The sequence below is a fragment of the Monodon monoceros genome, unplaced genomic scaffold, assembly GCF_005190385.1.
Source record: "Monodon monoceros isolate NGI ecotype Baffin Bay Population unplaced genomic scaffold, NGI_Narwhal_1 Super_Scaffold_21, whole genome shotgun sequence".
NCBI lineage: Eukaryota > Metazoa > Chordata > Mammalia > Artiodactyla > Monodontidae > Monodon > Monodon monoceros.
This window is the reverse complement of record NW_021703778.1, coordinates 167,179,935-167,197,097: the sequence shown is the minus strand read 5'-3', so window position 1 is coordinate 167,197,097 and position 17,163 is coordinate 167,179,935. Positions and strand designations below refer to the sequence as shown.

Genomic DNA, 17,163 nt, shown 5'->3' with positions numbered 1-17,163 from the left:
TCTGTCCCATATATTTCTCCCAGCAACTGGTGGTTTGCTAGCAACCCTTGGTGCCCCTGCTGTGTAGACACGTTACCCCAGCTTCTGCCTGCATCTCTACGTGGGGTCCCCATGTCTGTCTTTACATCATCTTCCCTCTATGCCTGGCTCTGCATCCAAATTTCCTTCATCTTAAAATAAGGACACCAGTCAGTGGATTAGGGCCCAGGGCTCATCCCGATCCAGGATGACCTCATCTTCATTGGATCACACCTCAGAGATTTATTCCCAAATAATGTCACATTCTGAGGTTCCAGGTGGACATGAATTTTTGGAGGACACTATTTAGCCCAATACAGAAGGGCAGAGCCAAGTCTGAGCCAAGTCTTAAGAACATCTTGGGTTTCTAAAGAAACTCTGATGCCAGGGCATAGCATCAAATCTTATGTCAACTCGAGAGAGTGGATGAGAAAGGGTCAGCTCTGGCCCCAGGGCAGAAGTAGAGGCCAAGCCAGACAGATGAGACAAGTTTGAATCCAAAATTACAAATTCCTCAATAAGTTATACAGATCATGCTCATTTATCTCCATCGGCAATGGAGTCGGAATCAACATTTCATATCCTGAGTGAATCTTTGCCAACGTGATGGCTTTAATGAGCCCAGAGTCAGGGGCTACTTTAATGAGAATGTAAAACTCTGCACTTGTCAAAGTCTGAGTGCCCTTTTTGCTCCTCAACCAAAAATAAACAAGCAAGGACAACTGAACAGAGTGGGGAAGGTGTGGCCCTAAATCTCCCTTCCCCCCAGAGCCTGTGGGTCCGTATCCACAGCCCAGCCTCAGAGGCCTGGAGTCAAGGTTCTATTACTTCTTGGCTAGTGTGCAAAAAACCAAAATAAAGCAAAGCAAAAACTGTTAATTGGGAAATGAGAATAAAATTTGCTAAGGCACTATTCTTGGACTACAAAAAAAAAAAAAAATTCAAGAACAGTAAGCATGACACCAAGCTACACTAATGGGGCTTTTAGAACCTTCTCTCAGTTTCCAGGTGGCATATGAAGGGAGCCATTTTTCTGGTCTCCCACAGCAAACCCTAGCTGGTGGGAGAAGCAGAGGAGGCTGGGACTGTGTGTCCCCCAGAAAAGGGAGGGCTGACCAAATCCATGTCCTGGAGGGTCCTTGGAGCTCGTCCCTGGGGTATTACAAGCACGTCCGCATCCTCTCCTCGGCGCGCCCTGAGATTCCCCCTTGCCCAGTTTCTGCCATTTAAGGAAATGCAGCCCATTTCTCCCCTCCCACCTGCGGTTAAGGGCATAGATGCTGGAGTCAAAAGACGGATGGTCTGACATTTAGCAGCTGTGTGACCTTGGCCTCCTTCCTGAGACACTCTGGCCTCAGTCTCCTCACGTGCAAAATGGAAGATTAATAATAGCATGTGCCCAAACTCTCACAACATATCTAAACATGAGGAAAATAACACAATTCCCATTTTTCAGATGAGAAAACTTTAACCCAAAGAAGTTGGAATGCTGGACCACCATTCTGAGGACTGAGTCTTCCCGCAGGACTGCTTTCCTCACCCTGTGACCAGTACAGCCTTGTGGCTGCAAATGTCTTTGGTGGGAACATTCAAAATGCATCCTAACGACACTGCCATTCTGTGCTTAATTGTGACTGATCATCACTGCAAGGGTGCAAGGGAGTGTCCACTGGCTTGAGGAGTTCACATGCATAGTTGTACAACTTCCTCACAGCAGACTTTCCTGGTAGAGACTCTCTGATACCCTCCTGACAGTTATAAAACAGAGTCAGAGAGTTTAAGAATCCTGTCCGTAGTCACACAGCCAAAAGGTGGCATAGCTGAGACTTGAACCTCTGAAGACTGACTCCAGGACCAGGACTCTGATGGTCACCCATCTGGGGTGTACCTGCAACCTGGGGATCAGGGCCACTTTCCCAAGCTCTTATCTCCATACCCTGGTGGCTTGTTCCTAAAGAAGCATGAATAAATACATGTTGAATGAATGAATGAATAAAATTGTCATAATGCATCATCTCATATCATCTTAGGTCTGTTTCATCAGGACAGGGCCCTGCACAGGCAAACATGGGCAATAAATTCGTTCAGAATAAAGGTCTTGTAGAAGGAGACTTTGTCCACCCAGGACCTAGCATGGTCAGAGACATATTTGCAAATTGCCCAGTAGATGTTTGTTGAGTGACTGAATGACTATATAGTGTGTGTTAGCTTGTGTTGGTATGTTAGTTTGCTGGGGCTGCCATAACAAAATACCACAGACTGGGGGACTTAAATAACAGAAATGTATTTTTTCACATTCATGGAGGGTAGGAGTCCAAGATCAAGGTTTTTTTGGGTTTGGTTTCTTCTGCGGCCTCTCTCCTTGGCTTCAAGATGGGCCCCCCTTGCTGCCTCTTCACATAATCGTCCCTTTATGTGCCTGTATCCTGTTATCACTGTGTGTCTCCTAATCTCCTCTTCTTGTAAGGACCCCAGTCAGATTGGACTAAGGTCCATTCATACAACTCCATTTAACCTTGATTACCTCTCTCTAGGCTCTCTATCTCTAAATATAGTCACATTGTGAGGTACAAGGTATTAGGGATTTTACATATGAATTTTGGAGGGCCACAGTTGAGCCCATAAGAGTAAGATTAAGTAAGATTAAACCTATTTCTAGTTATTCTTGGTTAGGTGCATATATTCTGGAACTGAATTACCTTCGTTTGAATCCTGGCTTTGCCACTTACCAGCTTTCGAGGCTTGGGGAAGTTGCTTACTTGTTCAGTGTCTTTGTTTCCCAAGCTGTTAAATGGACATAATAATAACATCCACCTCCTAGTATGGTTGTGAGGATAAAATTAAGAGATGCAACTTGTTTTATTTTATTTTATTTTTTTTTGCGGTTCGCGGGCTTCTCACCGCGGGGGCCTCTCCCGTTGCGGAGCGCAGGCTCCGGACGCGCAGGCTCAGCGGCCATGGCTCACGGGCCCAGCCGCTCCGCGGCATGTGGGATCTTCCCGGACCAGGGCACGAACCTGCGTCCCCTGCATCGGCAGGCGGACTCTCAACCGCTGCACCACCAGGGAAGCCCTATTTTTTTTAATATTTATTTATTTATCTGGCTGCTCCTGGTTTCAGTTGCAGCATGTGGGATCTAGTTCCCTGACCAGGGATCGAACCTGGGCCCCCAGCCTTAGGAGTGCAGAGTTTTAACCACTGGACCACCAGGGAAGTCCCAAGATGTAACTTGTTTTATTTTTCTTTTAATTTTTTTTATTGGGGTATGGTTTTTTTACAATGTTGTGTTAGTTTCTACTGTACAGCAGAGTTCCCTGTGTTATACAGCTGGTTCTTATTAGTTATCTATTTTATACATATTAGTGTATATATGTCAATCCCAGTCTCCCAATTCATCCCCCCATACCACTTTTCCCGCCTTGGTGTCCATACGTTTGTTCTCTACATCTGTGTCTCTATTTCTTCCTTGCAAACCAGTTCATCTGTACCTTTTTTCTAGATTCCACATATATGCATTAATATACAATATTTGTTTTTCTCCTTCCGACTTACTTTCCTCTGTATCACAGTCTCTAGGTGCATCCACGTCTCTACAAATGAACGAATTTCGTTCCTTTTTATGGCTGAGTAATATTCCATTCTATACATATACCACATTCTTCTTTATCCATTCATCTGCCAATGGACATTTAGGTTGCTTCCATGACCTGGCTATGGTAAATTGTGCAGCAATGAACATTAAGGTGCATGTGACTTTTTGAATTATAACTTGTTTTAACTTGAGGCTGGTACATTACAATCACTCAGATAGTAGCTACATGGTTACATGTATCTTTATCAGTTGACTATTTCTGCAATGAACATGCATTTCTTTAATGATTGGATAATAAGGGCAAAGTGTTGGACACGTGCAAGATATTACTATATTTTGGAGATGTCACGACAAATTTATCATTGCTATAATGATATGGGATACAATCTCAGAGACCCTTTATGGATTTCTAAAAAAGATCATATTTGCTAGTTTTTAGAAACCTTGGAAGTCCTAGAACTGTCTCTGTGCAGGAATTTCCCAAGATTTTCTGATTGGGGACAGACCCAGTTTTCTTGTGGTTGTTCAGTGGAATCTGGGTGACTTTGCTGCCTAGGGAAGTTTTAGATAAAAGAGAATTAATGCCTTGATGGTTCTAAAGTCCAAAGTATTCTACCAACTCCTCAAGCAATGCTGCAAACAACACTTCCAGTTGTCTCTGGTAACGGACCTTATCTTTCAACCAAATTACTAGAGTCTAAGAGAAAAAAAAAAAAGACTGATAAAAGTTGTATAACCTCTACTTTCTTTTAGAGCTTGGGAAAACTTCCATCTTCATAAGGCAAGCATGTCCTTAAATCTGGGAGGTGGCCATGCGATCCTCATTTGCTGGAAGAGAATGCTGAGGTACAGGGAGACTGGAGTACTGACTCAAGGTAATGCTGCTGGTAAAGGCAGAGCTGGCACGTAAACATGTATCTTCAGTCTTCAAATTTGCAAGGTGACCCTCCTCTGCCTTCAGGGAGATACTGTCACGTTGGCTTAGTCAATAAGTACCGTGCCGGGCATAGTTCTAGGCTCCTAAGATTCAGCAGTATACGAAACAAATCCCCTGCACCCATGAAGGAGACTTTGGTTGGCTAAGACCCAGCTATTGGTTTGACTAAGATTTGTAAGGCAAGATGACTGAGAAAGGGAAAGGGGAAGGAAGGAGCACTTTTTCTCAGTTTTGTTTTGTTTTTTTTTTTTTTTACTTTTATTGGAGTAGAGTTGATTTACAATGTTGTATTATTTCAGGTGTACAGCATAGTGACTCAGTTATACAAATACGTATATTCATTCTTTCTCAGTTTTGCTGAAATTGCTTTATCAGACCTTCCAGACATCATTCCTTCTCAGTGGGAACGATGAAAAGAGAAATTTAGCATCAGTCAGAAAGTAGCAACTTCAAGAAGCTCCCAGTTCAGACAAGGAGTTTGCAGGCTACTTCTTCCTCTGCTTGGTTCTTCATCCTTTGGCAATGTCAAAACTGCTTAGAGTCCCAACACCCCTCTACGAATCAGGGTAGATCATACCAGGCTGCAATAATAAGTTAACCTCAACATCTCAGTGGTTGAACCCAAACTCTGATGCATGTTGGGAGACCCTCCAGGGAAGTTGTCCTCCATGAAGCGACTCAGGGATCCAGTATGCTTTGATCGCATCATGTGGACCCCATGGTTGGAGTAACAGGGGAAAAGAGCTGAGATTTCCACAGTAGCTCTTAAACGCTTGAGCCTAAAAGTGACACAGCACTTCTGCTCACAGCCTGTAGGTAGAAGTGTTCACATGGTCCCCCCTCTTGCAAAGGGACAATGCAGAGGAACACCTGGTTATTCAGTGATATGATCAGTAAATATCTCTGCCATCACCTGAAGATGCTTTCCCCCCATATCTTCTCTCTTCCAGTCTCCTCTTTCTGGGGTACCTTCACATTCCCTGGCTAACTTCTAGTCATCCTGTAAGATTGAGCCTAGGCAATGACACTTGAAAGAAGTGTTTCATTAACTTTTAGGTTTGTTTTAAAACTCTTACATGTACATAATCTTCCATGTTTGTCTTTATCAACTCCGTTACACTGTTTTGCAATGCTCTCTTCACGTATGTATCTTCCCTATTCAATTGCAATTGTTAATATTGAAGTGAACGAGTATCTGCCAAGTAATAGGTTTTACTAAATGCTTGCTGACTGAATAAATGTTTGGTAAATAAATGCTATTGATTGCCTAGAAGTTCCTGTATAAGGACAAGTCCCCAAATTAAGGCTTGAATAGAGAATCAGTTGGGAAAACAGTCATCCTACAGGTAGCTTCATATCTTACTCATATTTCCAAGTCAAAAATTACCATTGGCTCCCTACTGACAGTGTAGAACAACACAGGCTTCTGGTCGTAGTCTTAACTTTTACAGAATCTGATTGCAACTTACTTTTCGAAAGTTGCACATGCAAAACAAGCACATGCATGCACATGCACAAAATCCAGCACACATGCACACACATATAGTTGCTCATACACACGCACACACACACAGCATTCCAGCCAAATAAGTATCGTGCTCATCTCCAAAATAGCCCAGGAGAGTACCACCACAGTGTGTCTGCCTATTTTATACCAGGAGTGCCATTTTATGAGCCCCTTTTAACTGTCAGTACTTTGAACTCAAAGTTTACTCCTGATTCATTATTCAGCACCCTTCCTTTCGATGGAGAGATAGAAGTAGGCTGATGTGAAGCAAAGATACAGGATTGGAATCAGACCAACCTTGGTGGATGTCTTAATTCCACATCTTACTTGCTGTGGCACCAATAGCGCAAGTCACTGCACCTCCCAATTTCAGGGTCCTCATCTGTTAAAAGGGTCTGATATGGACTGACCTGTAAGCTTGTTATTTGCTAAATACCTGACACTTAGCGGACACTCCATAATGCATGAGTTTGCTTGCCATATATTTGTCAACAGGTGTGTGCTTCCCAGGATAAATCAGTAGTGGTTAACAGTTGACAAAGGTATTGAGGCAGGATGGGGAGGCACCTTTGAGGTCTCTTAACTGAAGGCGATTTATAGTTCTTGAACAACTTCCCTTAAGCCCAGCTTTCCTGCCAGCTTGAATGGGGAGTCAGGGAGGCAGCACAAAACCTGTGTTTCTTCTGTTCTGCGGTGAGCAAATAAAGCTCTAATAAACTGCCCTCCTGACCCTGGAAAGGTGTATGTAGGTGATACCATGAGTCAGGTTGTGGCTGGTAACCCAAATCTGGTTGATGTCCATGGACTTGAAACTTTCTTCAGCGGCACGTCTGAAGGAGGGCAGTTGTCACCAACAGCCAAACTAAAAACAACAAAATAGGCTAAAGAAATAAGCCAGTGGCATAGTAACAAATTCACTTGGTTCTGGCTTCTAGGTCTCTCAGAAAGGGCCAAAGTGAGGATCAGCAAAGCGTAAAGAAAGAGAATAAATTCTCAATCCAGACGATACTAGTTCCAGCCTGGGCTGAGCATGTGACCTTGGGAAAATGTCGCAAGATCTCCAGCTTCCTGTTTCTTCACCTGCACCAGTCGGGCTGACAGTGTTCAGCTGGGGCCCGGCACATGGGAGCTTCTCAGGATGCCCGCGTGGGCCCCAAGCCAGTGAGCATTCATGCACAGGAAGGTGGATGTGGCATCAGAACTACTTGGGGAGCTTTTTCAAAGCAAAGGGCTCCACCCCAGCCCACTGTGCGTTGGGACTGAGCCCCTCCTGCCATTATCTGGATGCCTTGGACGTGGTGACGTTCCCCCAGAAATGGGGTGGCTGTAAAACAGACAGTCCATACTGGGACACCTTGGATAATGAATGGGGTTGGGAGGTGGGGCAGCTACTAATGATTACATCGTGTCAAAAAGCGAACGGTGCGGAAGGTAACCCTCAGCAAAGAGCTTAAAATGATCACTGCCGTCTCCCCTGCACCCCGACCACCACTGCCTTTCCTGCCCTGACGAAGCTTCCCTTTCAGCATCGACTCACTCCCCTTCATCCCCTGCCTGTATCAGGTCCCCCAGCACCCTGTGATCACCTTCTTCAGAGCCCTTTCCTGCTCTGTCATGATGCTCTGGTCATGTGCCTGTCCCACCCACTAGGCTGTACGCTGCATTAGGTCAAAGATCATGTCTGGGATCCCCAAACCTCTGACTCAACATGGGCCTGGGGCCCCTCAATGATGCGGACATGATGGGACTGCTCTCCAAATGGGGAGGGTTTTCCACTGACACTGTCCTCTGCCTTTACCAAACATACACTGCAGGGGACTGAAGGCAAATTGAACAGTTTTCACTGTTTTCTTTTTTTTTTTAATGTCTTTTTTTATTGTGGTAAAAGTCACATAATACAAAACATACCATTTTAACCATATTTAACTGTGCAGTTCAGTGGCACTAAGTACATTCACATTGTCGTGCAACTCTCACCATCATCCGTCTCCCAAATTTTTCACCTTCCTAAACTGAAGCTCTGTCCCCTTTAAACACTAACTTCCCATTCCCACCCCCCAGCCCCCCACCCCTCCCCCCAGCCCCTGGCATCTACCAATATACTTTCTGACTCTAGGATTTGACTATTCTAGGTACCTTGTTTAACTGGAATCAAACAGTATTTGTCTGTACCTAACATGCATTGGAATGTATTTTTAAGGTTAACTTAACATATGTCCTGCAAACAGATGGTACCTTCTTTTTTTTTTTTTTTTTTCCAAATAGAGTTCCAAGCGTGCACCAGGCGTGTATACCCAGGCAGGCGTGCCCAGCACTGGGGGTGCTGAGACTACCGTGACAGAATCCTGCTAGATGAGTCCAGAATCCTCCATGGGAGACACCAGCAGGATTTGGGCAAAGCAGGTAGAGGCTTGGAATGGGATGGTAGCAGTGGGGCTGATACCTGAACAGACTCGGAATTCATTCTGAAGGTAAAACCAGCTGGACTCCTTGATGCACTGGATGAGGGAGTTTATGGAAGGGAATAAGCAAGCTTGATTTCTAGGCTTGGGGCCTGATCAGATGGATGTATGGTGGTACCAGGGCTGAGACGGGGAAGAATTGAGACGGGATGGGAGGTTGCGGGGAGAGGGGTGGGGGGTGGAATGTGGCAAGAGCTTTGGTCACGTTTTGCCCATGTTAAGTTTGAGACGGCCCGTCGGCCAACTGAATAGAGATGCCAAGTAGGCATGTTGGATATGTCTGGAGTTCAGAGAATAGGCCCTACTGTGTGCCAGGCCTTATCAACATGCCTATAAAGCCACACACCTGGCTCATGTTAGTTCTCCAACATTCCGTGTTATCTTCTTCTTCCAGGCCGTCACATGGCCTCTGGTTTCTGAAAGTCTGTGAGTCTCAAGATGGCACCACTTCCTTCAGGCAGCCTTCCCTGATGCCCTAGGCTTAGTCCTGTGCCTTTTCTAGGTGGCCACACAACACCCCATGCTTGGCGTTTATGCCATGTATCACATTCAGTTGGAATTGTCTAGTTTTCTTTTTATTCCAGTCGATACCAAGTCTCTTGAGAGACTCTCTTCCTCTGCCTGTACCTTATGGGCAAACGCAGGACACGGCACTTTGGAGACGGTGGGAGAATTTCTGCTGGGGGAATAAGCACAGCCAGCAGCGGGACACAGGCACAGTCACTGCCAAGTGGAACCACACTAAGTTAAATTGCGTGTGTCAAGAGCTGCCCTTGTCATGAGAAACAGGCCTGGGCCGACCAAATTTCCAATACATATGGATTATGACTTCTCCAGTCAAAGCAATTAAGAGACCATGATAAATTAGAGCTTGATAAAAGACTCCAGTCCAAGATTTATGGCTCTTCCAGAATTCTTTCAAGTTCTCCCAAACGTACAGGGACTGGCCTGTCTCCTGAAGCTGCAACATCTGACTTCAGTTAGCATGCCCCCGCCTGGCAGGGAGGGCCCCCCATCTGCTGAGAACCAGCCCCCTCATGCAGTGCACGTTTGTGTTTGTGGCCCTGGGAAACCGGGGCTGGCCATGGAAGAGGGGTGTCCTTAAATACACGTCCTGCTTACCCCCTGTGTCTTAGAGTCTTGGCGAGCTGGGCTCAGCCCACAAAATTCAGACCTTTGCCATCACACTTTTGAGGACTTTCTGAGGTCAGCAGGAGCTTTCTGCTAAAAGGAGCACAACTTCCTGTGCACGGGTGTGCACACATGTGTTTTGAGATAGCTAATCTATAAAATGGGGTTGACAAGACCTATTCTACAGTGGCACAAGGAACTGCAATGTATATAAAGAGCCACGGCCTAGGAGACCTCTGTGCTCCGCAAATAGTATCTATAATAAGCTTGATAATGAGTCCTTAATGCATTCTATCAATAGTTATTGAGCATCTGTGTGTATTGGGTGCAGTACCAGTTTCTGGGCAAACAGAGGTTACCAGGATCACCACACCCCATGCTTCGGGGCAGCTGGTATTCCCGTGAGGGGTAGAGGAGCAGACAGTGACAAATATAACTTTATAACTTAACTAATTCCGAAGAATGGTGAGCGCTGTGGAGCATCGTGAACCAGTGCTGAGTGGCGGAGGGTGACAAGTGATGGGGTCACCAGCATAGGAGTTGGTCCCTTGAAGACAGCTGGGAAGCATCTGAGCAGAAGCCAGAGGACAAGATGGGGCCGGCCAATAGCAGATGTCAGGGAGGGATGATGCCTTCAGGATGGAGAAGAGCTGGTGAGACAGTGACTGTGGTGATGATGAGAGAGGTGAAGGGAGGAAGCATGCGTATGAGCACATATACAAATTCACTCATTCATCACCCATTTCTCCACTCATTCCTTGAACAAGCACATGTCAAAACTGTACCCTCTGTGCCAGGCTCTTCAAATCAGACCTAGTTCTTTTTTTTTTTTTGGGCTGTGCCACATGGGATCTTAGTTCCCCCACCAGGGATCAAACCTGTGTCCCTTGCAATGGAAGCGTGGAGTCTTAACCACTGGACCACCAGGGAACTCCCCCAGAACTAGTTCTTGCTCTCAAGAACTTTATAATCTCGTGGAAAAACCCCATCCATGCAAATATTCCCCTACTTTGCTCTGTGTTGCTTTTCTGTGCTCATTGGGTTGTTTTTCAGCCTTCATTGCAATTCCTTTACCTCCAGCTGCTACTGTCTTTCACGCCAGTGTTCCTATCTGTAACTTCAAATAAAATTCTAAATGGCAAAACTGGAAATCCTCCCCAGCTGAACATCAGGTCCCCCTCTGGGTCCTCTGACCAAGATACTTATACCACCAGCCTCTGAATAAAACTCCCCACCACCACTGGCTTTCCATGTCATAGTTAGTTCAAAATGCATGCATTCAGCTCCATTTTTATCAACTATGTGGACCTCAGCCTTCTCTGTTTCCTCACCCAGGGCTCAAGGGCTTGGTTTGACCAGGATCAGGCTTAGATTGTGAGGTTTTTTTCTCCTAAAAGCATCTAGGCAGTAACCTCATTGTATCTGTCTGAGTTAATGGGTATCAGTCCCTTTTTCACACCTGCTCCAGACAATGCTTTTTCTGGGTCTTTCCAGAGCTTAGAGCCACTTATCGAAGCTTATTGGCGAGGTCTGTAAATTCCTCTTGGTTTGTAGGGAAGAAGGAATCACATCTCACATTTGCTCCTTTGTTTACAAGGTGCTGTCATATACAGCATCTCGTCAGACCCTCTCTGCTGTCTTGGAGTTAGAGCCAATGACTTCATTTTATAGATGAGACACTGAATTTCAAGGAGGGGCTTCCGCTGGGAGGGGCGGAGATCTAAAACCCTTGAGATACCTGAGTACTTCTCTGATCTGGTGATGCGCCACAGGATTTCTTCCAAATATTTTTATTAAGAAAAGATTTTACAGATATGTGTTAATCACCCAAGATCTCAGCACGGTAGAGTCAAGACTGCAAGCGAGGGCTTCAGACTCTTGGTCCAGGGCACTTTCTGCTACAAGATGCTGTCTTCATCATTCTGAAGATAAGCTCAATGACCCATCGCATGTGTGGTGGTGGCCGGGAGGCCAGAGGAAGCTGGAGGGTTGCTGTCCCAGGCCCAGGCTCTCCACAGCCCCCCATGGAGGTTCGTACTCATGCTATATTGAAGCGGGACAGGCCCCGAGCTATATTGGAATCACGGGTCAAATCCAGAGCAAAAGCATAATTATTTCATGAAAATTCCAGCAGAATATCCTTTTGTCCCATGTGTCACAACTAAGGAAACTCATAGATCAAATATTCTCAAACACGTAACCAAGAAAGAAATGAAGAAATCCATTTAAGGACTGAATCCACAAATCCCCTTCCACTACCTGGCTGGCTCCTGCTTATATTTAGGACTCAGCTCACCCACAATCTCTTCTGTGGATCCCTCCCAGCGTGGGTTAGATGTCCTTTCTGTGGCACTTATTACCCAGTAATTTAAAGGTTGGCTTATACGTCGGTCTCTCCCATTCGACCCTTAACCCATTCTGGGACATAGTGTGTGCAGATCTGTTGTTCCCACGAGGCCAGCTCGGTGCCCGGCAACAAGCAAAGATTCAGTCGAGGCTGTAATGACATGAACTGAATGTTTAAATAAAGTACTATTTCCCACCAGTTCCACAACTTTTTGGGCAGTGTTGAGTCCAGAAGGGAGTTCCATATGCTAATATCTTTGGAGATGTTCAGAAGAAGCACAAGTATATGGGTCCCTTTTGTGGGAACTTCTCAGAACCATTATTATCCGCATGTGCATGGGAATGTACAGAGGACATGGTCTGGCATCCCCTGCTCTCCTAGACACCCTCCTCTGAGGTCTTACCACCCTTGCTTCAACTCCTATTCAAGAACAAAGTCCCGAAGCAAAAACCCTCCCCGGAGCTGTCCATCCAGCACTATACCCACCATCCCTTGGCCCTTGACATTTTCTTTAATTAATGCAACCTGTAGTCACATTGAAGTTTAGTCAGACACGTCCCTCCCTTCCCAGTGGGGAATAGATTACCTTATACTAATTCACAATGGCAATTACCATATACTAATTCGCAATGACAATAGCATGCAGTTTCTGACCACCAAGCCCCTAGGGCCAAGTCCCACAGCTGGGCTCGCCAGCTCAAAATCTTCCCTTTCATCTTCCCTTCAACAACAACCCTGTTTCCTTCTCCTCCTTAGTAGTGTTTCCTCAAGGGATTTCTCTGGTCTCTAAACAAGCCAGGGCTATATGATCCTGCAATCCCCTCCTGGGCATATATCTGGAGAAAACTCTAATTTGAAAAGATACATGCACCCCAATGTTCATTGCAGCACTATTTACAACAGCCAAGACATGGAAGCAACCTAAATGTCCATCAACAGATGAATGGATAAAGATGTGGTACATATATACTATGGAATATTACTCAGCTATAACAAAGAATGAAATAATGCCATCTGTACCAACATGGATGCAACTAGAGATTATCATACTAAATGAAGTAAGTCAAAAAAAGAAAGACAAATACCATATGATATCACTTATATGTAGAACCTAAAATATGACACAAATGAACTTATCTATGAAACAGAAACAAATTCACAGACATAGAGAACACACTTGTGATCACCAAGGAGGAGAGGGGATGGAGAGGGATGTATTGGGAGTTTGGGATTAGTAGATGCAAACTATTACATGTAGAATGGACAAACAACAAGGTCCTACTGTACAGCACAGGGAACTATATTCAATATCTTGTGATAAGCCATAATGGAAAAGAATATGAAAAAGAATGTCCGTATATGTATAACTGAATCACTTTGCTGTACAGCAGAAATTAACACAACATTGTAAATCAACTATACTTCAGTAAAATAAATTTTTAAAAAAGGCCTTCATAATAGTCACACTGTTCTCTCCCTTTCCAATGCCAAGTAAAAGTCTTTTGGCTGGAAGGATTTCTCTGCTGAACACAGGGCGACCCACTGGGTCAACCAAGCAACAAAGGAAAGGAGTGAACACCGCTGCATCCAGCCGTCCTCCTTGTACTTTTCCCTCAGAGACCTTCCCGGGGCACTTAGAGAGGACCAGGTACTACTGTAAGCGATGACATGAATTATTGGCGTGTTTATCCTTACCATGACCCCAAGAGTTCAACTACTATTCTTGTCTCTATTTATGTGTGTGAAAACAGAAGCCCAGTTAAATGCACTCACCCACGATGCCATAGCCAGGAAATGGCACAGTCCAATTTGAACCCAGTCAGTGTGGTTCCAGAACTCATGCTCTTTCCTCTAAGAGACAGACTTCCAGAATTTTCTGAAGTCCCAGTAGCCTTGGTCACTGGGCCCTGATTCTTTCACTAGGTGGGACTCTGGAGGCCCTCAGAAATGTCCTTTACCCCACTAAGGGCTCAGCTCAGTAAATACCCCTGCAGGTCATGCTGACCTTACTGCCCTACTGTGGCTCTGCTCTCCTGGCCTGGCCTGGCCTGGGTCCCAGCATCCTGTCTGTAGACAAGAAAGGATCCTCAGGCCAGGGAGGCCTGGACTCTAACTCAGGACTTGATGAAGATGAGAGGCATGTGCTGAGAAACAGAGGCCTCCCTCAGGGAAGATACGCCAGGCAGCCATTGTCCCTCGGAGCCCTTTAGGAGCTTGTGGGCCCTGAATTCTGTCTTTGGGAGTCCAGGACTAAAAGTATAAGCCAGAGCACATTAAAATGACACTAGGTCACTTCGGGGAACTCCATGTGATACCTCCATCCTGTGTTCTTAGTTCTGCATGCTGACCTTCCCTCTTCTGACCTAGCCATTCCACTCAATAGAAGCAAAACATTCCCTTTGAGACTAATCATAGCAACACAGGACCAAGACAAAAAAAGAACCATTTATCCCGTCTAGGACCCCTGTAGGGAACAGCTCTCAGTCTCTCAAAATTTGGATTCAAGCTGCTATCATTTCCATAGGCTCACATTGGAACACAGAAAGGTGGACATGATTGAAATTTGCATTTAAATGGAAATGGTTCAAGGTAAAGGCCCAATGTTTAGAGAAATGAGAGTATCCATTTTTCTAAGAGGGAGGCCGAGTGTTATCGTGTACCATTAAGGTGTCACCGAGCCAAAATATGTTTAGAAATATTAGACACGGCTGCAGCATGCAGAGTGGAGACTGGCATTTGGAAATGACTCCACACTATGAATGAATCTAAACTAACGCTGCATCGAGCACGGTTGCTTATAACATCACCTGCCATCATTACCTAATTCCAGCCCTGTTCACTAAACGGTAGACGTTCTATTAGACAGCCTTCTGCTACTTTTCAATTGTAATAAACGCCAGAACTGGTTCGTCAACATACAACTTGGCAACAGAGACCATCTCCCATAGGAGACAGATATACAGATCTTGACGTGTTTGGCTGATGCCATACCAAAAATATCACGTGGATTTAACCTACATTATACTGACAGTTAATGGGTCATTATAATAACCCAAAAGGAAACGGAAGTCAAGGATGCAGAAAGCATTGTGTGCCCTTATCAGTCTGGATTCTCTACATTATGCTGTGGTACAAGAAACCTCCAGATATTTGTAACCTTACAGCAGCTAAGCTTTCTTTCTTTCTCATGCTCCATGCCTGTCATAGGTCCAGTGAATTTCTGCTTCATCTTTCACTCCAAGGCTCACGTTGATGGGTCAGCTGCCATCTTGATTGTGCTGGTCACTGAGGCAGAGGGACAGAGAGACCCAGAGGATCTCTCACAGGCAAATAAAGAGTATCGCTAGAAGTGGCACCTGTTTCTTTAGCTCACAACTCATTGGCCAAAATGATTACATAGTTCCAGAAACAAACTGACTCTGTGCCCAGAAGTCAGGGACTAAGAAATATTTGGTGAGCTCTCTTAATAGCTACATAGTACCTTTCTGTCCATGCTATCAGGGAGGTGGCCTATGAGAATGTCAAAGGCAAGGCAGATCCCCAGGCTGGATGGCAGCAAACACAAGCACTACCTACCAAGTTATCCTTGGGGAGGAAGAACTGGGGTAGAGAAACCAAAATAGAGCCAACAAAGAACCAAAAGAGAAGTTGAATCCAAATCATCTTGGAAGGGTTGAGCGAAGAGAAGGATTACAGGCTGGAAATGAGTTCGATGGCTGGGACTAGAGAGCTGGTAGACCAGAGTGATGGGTAAGTGTATAGCTGGAGTTGGAACTCTTGGAATCTAAGACCCCAAATTCCTGCAGGTGGAGGGCCTTTATATCACAAAGAGTCCCATGACCCTCGCTGAGTCAGAAATAACCCCTTAAAGGAAGTAGGCTGAGCCAGAGAGAAGTCTAGAAGACCATGTTGTCAGCTGAGCCAGCTGTAAATTTAAGAGAGTATCGATTAGCCCAAACAAATAAGCAAACGAATAAAACATGACAAATTGCATTTAGAGTTTTCAGACTGTTTTCAGCTGCGGACTTCTAGAGAATTCTGTCCTTTGGCCAAGCAGGGATTGCTTGGTTGTCTTCTGAGTATCACCTCATTCTTTGTAAAGTGAATAATCATTAGCTCATTTGTTCAACAAATATTTTTCAAGCTCTCGAGGACCAGAGCTTAGAACAGTGGCTAATGCATGCCAGGTATTTAATTTAATAAATGTTTGTTGAAGGGCTTAATGAGTGACTTCCTACTCTGAGCCAAATGCTGTACTACGTGCAGGGAGAGAAATGAGGCTGACATCAGACACCATTACAGCTCTCATGGAGCCTACATGCAGACCCACATCACAATGAATCAAATGACAGTGGGAGCAATGCCGACAAAGTGGCTTGAAAAATGGTCAATTCCACTTACCTTATGCTCCCTTCTTCTAAGGGCGCTACCTGTATTAATGTAATTAATCCTCAAAACAGCCATGAAAGCTGAGCATGAGATACATATGCACCATATACAGGAAGAAACTGAGGTCCAGCAGGCTTAACTGTCTTGTTCAAGCAGAGCTGCCAGGATTTAAACCAGGGTCTCTGGCTGTGGAACTCATGACTGTGAGAAAAACATTATAGACATACAAAAGAGGAAGACGTTATTTCTGCAGACACATTATCTGGGAAAACATCTCAGTAGGGAGTTACTTAACCTGGACCTTGAAGGATAAGTAGGAATGAACCAAGAGGGAAAAGGGCAGTCCAGAGAGATGGTACCTAGAGGACCTAGGGACTGATGTCCTTTTATACCGAACGGTAAGTCCTTAAGAGAAAAGACCACTTCTGTTCATCTGTGCCCCTGACTCTAGACCATGATCAGCACACAACCATATTTTATTGAAGCTAAGATATAATCAATTGTAAGATGAAACAATATTGTATGTGCCGCTAAAAAAAAGGAAAGAAAGAAAGAAAGGAAGGAAGGGGCTTCCCTGGTGGCACAGTGGTTGAGAGTCCGCCTGCCGATGCAGGGGACATGGGTTCATGCCCTGGTCTGGGAAGATCTCACATGCTGTGGAGCGGCTGGGCCCGTGAGCCATGGCCGCTGAGCCTGCGCGTCCGGAGCCTGTGCTCTGCAGCGGGAGAGGCCACAGCAGTGAGAGACCCACGTACCGCAAAAAAAAAAAAAAAAAAAAAA

General features: G+C 45.1%; 1 non-coding gene across 1 annotated transcript; it reads right to left on the bottom strand.

Annotated features, from left to right (window-relative positions):
• Window positions 1–3,158: 3,158 nt before the first annotated feature.
• TRNAR-CCU lies at window positions 3,159–3,231 on the bottom strand. The gene has a single exon. It is a non-coding gene; the product is annotated as a tRNA-Arg (tRNA).
• Window positions 3,232–17,163: the final 13,932 nt, after the last annotated feature.